Source organism: Pelophylax lessonae (genome assembly GCF_965119305.1).
Source record: "Pelophylax lessonae genome assembly, chromosome: 10".
Lineage (NCBI taxonomy): Eukaryota > Metazoa > Chordata > Amphibia > Anura > Ranidae > Pelophylax > Pelophylax lessonae.
This window is the reverse complement of record NC_138777.1, coordinates 230,144,133-230,148,626: the sequence shown is the minus strand read 5'-3', so window position 1 is coordinate 230,148,626 and position 4,494 is coordinate 230,144,133.

The window sequence follows — 4,494 nt, the reverse complement described above, 5'->3', positions numbered from 1 at the left end:
GATGTGCTGTGGTCACATGACCTGATATCAGTGAGAGAGGCAGCCATGATTGATGTGGGAAAGCATTGCTCATTTTTTCCCAAAGTAATCCTGTACTGAAAAGATTGAAGTTTGCTACCTTATGAGGAATAACTAGGAAGGGAATTATGGCTGAGCATTACCCTGAAGAATCTTCCCATTAATTAGAACTCATCATTGGAAGTTGCAGTGTATTTCCTGCCATGTGATGATGCTCAGACACTCACCCCTGTGTATGTGGATTGCATTTCTCACGAGATTTGGAAGGTGTCTGTAATGATAGTTAGTGATGTCAGTATTGTACTGCTTATTATTGTTATTAAGGCATGCAGGGGGCTGTACCTGACAACCTGCACTGCAAGGGTTTTCCTGCTGCTACTTTATTCATCTTCATCCAAGTAAATAGCAGAAATCACCCTCCTCCACTGCTCCTGCGAATAACATGTAATGTCTCTGTTTCTGCTGCACCCTACTCCTGCAATTACCGTGTAATTCCTTCAAGTTTGCTGCATCCTGCTCCTGCAATGAATGTGTCTTTTCTCCAATTTTGCTGCATCCTGCTACTACCATAGACCTTCAATTCCTCCGCATCTGCTGCATGCTGCTCCTGCAGTGGTCCTGTCATTCCTCCACTTCTACTGCCTCCTGCTCCTGCAGTGGACCTGTCATTCCTCCATTTCTGTTGCATCCTCTCCTGCAGTGGACTTGTCATTCTTTGACTTCTACTGCATCTTCCTTCACTGCTACTGCATCCTGCTCCTGCATTGGACCTGTCATTCCTCCACTTCTACTGCATGCATCTCCTGCAGTGGACCTCTCATTTCTCAATTTTTGCTGCATCCTCTCATGCAGTGGATCTATCTTTCCTCCACTTTTACTGCATCATGTTCCTGCAGTGGACCTGTCTTTCCTCCACTTTTACTGCATCATGTTCCTGCAGTGGACCTGTCATTCCTCCACTTTTACTGCATCATGTTCCTGCAGTGGATCTGTCATTCATCCATTGCTACTGCATGCTGCTCCTGCAATGGACCTGTTATTCCTCCACTTCTACTGCATGCTGCTCCTGCAATGGACCTGTCATTCCTCCACTGCTACTGCATCCTGTTCCTGCACTGGTCCTGTCATTCCTCCACTTCTACTGCATGCTGCTCCTGCAGTGGACCTGTCATTCCTTCACTGCTACTGCATCCTGTTCCTGCACTGGTCCTGTCATTCCTCCACTTCTACTGCATGCTGCTCCTGCAGTGGACCTGTCATTCCTTCACTGCTACTGCATCCTGTTCCTGCACTGGTCCTGTCATTCCTCCATTTCTGTTGCTTCCTGCTCCTGCAGTGGACCTGTCATTCCTCCACTTCTATTGCATCTTCCTCCATTTCTAATGCATCCTGCTCCTGCAGTGGAATCGTTATTCCTCCACTGCTACTGCATCCTGTTCCTGCAATGGACCTGTCATTCCTCCACTTCTACTGCATGCTGCTCCTGCAATGGACCTGTCATTCCTCCACTTCTACTGCATGCTGCTCCTGCAATGGACCTGTCATTCCTCCACTTCTACAGCATGCTGCTCCTGCAGTGGACCTGTCATTCCTCCATTTCTGTTGCTTCCTGCTCCTGCAGTGGACCTGTCATTCCTCCACTTCTATTGCATCTTCCTCCATTTCTAATGCATGCTGCTCCTGCAGTGGAATTGTTATTCCTCCACTGCTACTGCATCCTGTTCCTGCAATGGACCTGTCATTCCTCCACTTCTACTGCATGCTGCTCCTGCAATGGACCTGTCATTCCTCCACTTTTACTGCATCCTGTTTCTGCAGTGGAGCTGTCATTCCTCCACTTTTACTGCATCATGTTCCTGCAGTGGATCTGTCATTCATCCATTGCTACTGCATGCTGCTCCTGCAATGGACCTGTTATTCCTCCACTTCTACTGCATGCTGCTCCTGCAATGGACCTGTCATTCCTCCACTTCTACTGCATGCTGCTCCTGCAGTGGACCTGTCATTCCTTCACTGCTACTGCATCCTGTTCCTGCACTGGTCCTGTCATTCCTCCACTTCTACTGCATGCTGCTCCTGCAGTGGACCTGTCATTCCTCCATTTCTGTTGCTTCCTGCTCCTGCAGTGGACCTGTCATTCCTCCACTTCTATTGCATCTTCCTCCATTTCTAATGCATCCTGCTCCTGCAGTGGAATCGTTATTCCTCCACTGCTACTGCATCCTGTTCCTGCAATGGACCTGTCATTCCTCCACTTCTACTGCATGCTGCTCCTGCAATGGACCTGTCATTCCTCCACTTCTACTGTATCCTGCTCCTGCAGTGGTCCTGTCATTGCTCCATTTCTGTTGCATCCTCTCCTGCAGTGGACCTGTAATTCTTTGACTTCTACTGCATCTTTCTCCACTTCTAATGCATCCTGCTCCTGCAGTGGATTCGTTATTCCTCCACTTCTACTGCATCCTGTTCCTGCAATGGACCTGTCATTCCTCCACTTCTTCTGCATGCTGCTCCTGCAATGGACCTGATCTGTGGTCAGCTGTGATTGGCTCTTTAGCCTGATCTGTGGTCAGCTGTGATTGGCTCTTTAGCCTGATCTGTGGTCAGCTGTGATTGGCTCTTTAGCCTGATCTGTGATCAGTGTCTGAAGGACGCAGCGATTACAGATCAGTGTGGATATGTGCCGCTGGGAGCGTGAGCACGAGAGGACCCCATATGACCCTCTGCTGTCAATGTGTGCCTGTGCCGCCATCATTTGGCTATATCTGGGTCGTGAAGGGGTCAAGAAGATTGTAGAGTAGGGTTTCCACCTCATCCCTTTAATCCAGGACAAACATTAATTATACCGGTTCTGAGGGTGATTAAGGTGGTAAATAAACTCACTTAGTGCCTTATGTGCATTATATCAGTCTCAGAGCCTGTGTAATCAATATGTGTCCTGGATTAAAGGGATGAGGTGGTAACCTTAGTAAGGGGGGATCCTGATGTTGGGGGGACCTTGATTTAAAGGTGAACTCTGATGGGGACTAGGGTTGCCACCTCATCCCTTTAAACCAGGAAGACACATATTCATTACACAGGTTTTGAGGCTGATATAATGCACATAAGGCACTAAGTGAGTTTAACCACTTCCCAACCGTCATATAGTAAAATGACAGCCGCAAAGTGGTTGTCCTATCCCAGCTGGGCGTCATATGACGTCAAAGCGGGATGGGGCGCGCAGAGTGGCGATCGGTGGTGTGGTGTCACTCTGACACACCGCATCTCCGATCCCTGTAAAGAGCCTATGATGTAGGCTCTTTACCATGTGATCAGCTGTGTCCAATCACAGCTGGTCACATAGAAAATAGGAAGTGCCATTGATCGACTTTCCTCAGTTCACGCCTGACGGGCGTGAGTAGAGGAGAGCCGATCAGCAGCTCTCCTGACGGGGGGGGGGGGGGGTGGCTTCTGTGCTGGTAATCAGAGCATTGGGGGATGCCACTAGAGTCACGAGGGATTGCCCACCCATGGCCATCGGGGATGCCCACCCATGGCTACCAGGGATGCCCACCCATGGCTACCAGGGTTGCCCACCCATGCCACCAGGGATGCCAATCAGTGCTCAGGGAGCCTGTTAGTGCCCTCCTCATCAGTGCTGCCCATCATTGCCATCTGTCAGTGCCACCCACTAGTGCCCATCATTTCCATCTATCAGTGCCACCCACCAGTGCCAATCATTGCTATCTATCAGTGCCCATCATTTCCATCTATCAGTGCCGCCCACCAGTGCCCATCATTGCTATCCGTCAGTGCCGCCTATCAGTGCCCATCATTGCCATCTATCAGTTCCGCCCACCAGTGCCCATCATTGCCATCTATCAGTGCCACTCACCAGTGCCCATCATTGCCATCTATCAGTGCAACCCACCAGTGCCCATCATTGCCATATATCAGTACCACCCACCAGTGCCCATCATTGCCATCTATCAGTGCAACCCACCAGTGCCCATCATTGCCATCTATCAGTGCAACCCACCAGTGCCCATCAATGCCATCTATCAGTGCCACCCACCAGTGCTCATCATTGCCATCTATCAGTGCAACCCACCAGTGCCCATCATTGCCATATATCAGTACCACCCACCAGTGCCCATCATTGCCATCTATCAGTGCAACACACCAGTGCCCATCATTGCCATCTATCAGTGCAACCCACCAGTGCCCATCAATGCCATCTATCAGTGCCACCCACCAGTGCTCATCATTGCCATCTATCAGTGCAACCCACCAGTGCCCATCATTGCCATATATCAGTACCACCCACCAGTGCCCATCATTGCCATCTATCAGTGCAACCCACCAGTGCCCATCAATGCCATCTATCAGTGCCACCCACCAGTGCTCATCATTGCCATCTATCAGTGCAACCCACAAGTGCCCATCATTGCCATCTATCAGTACCACCCACCAGTGCTCATCATTGCTGCCTATCAG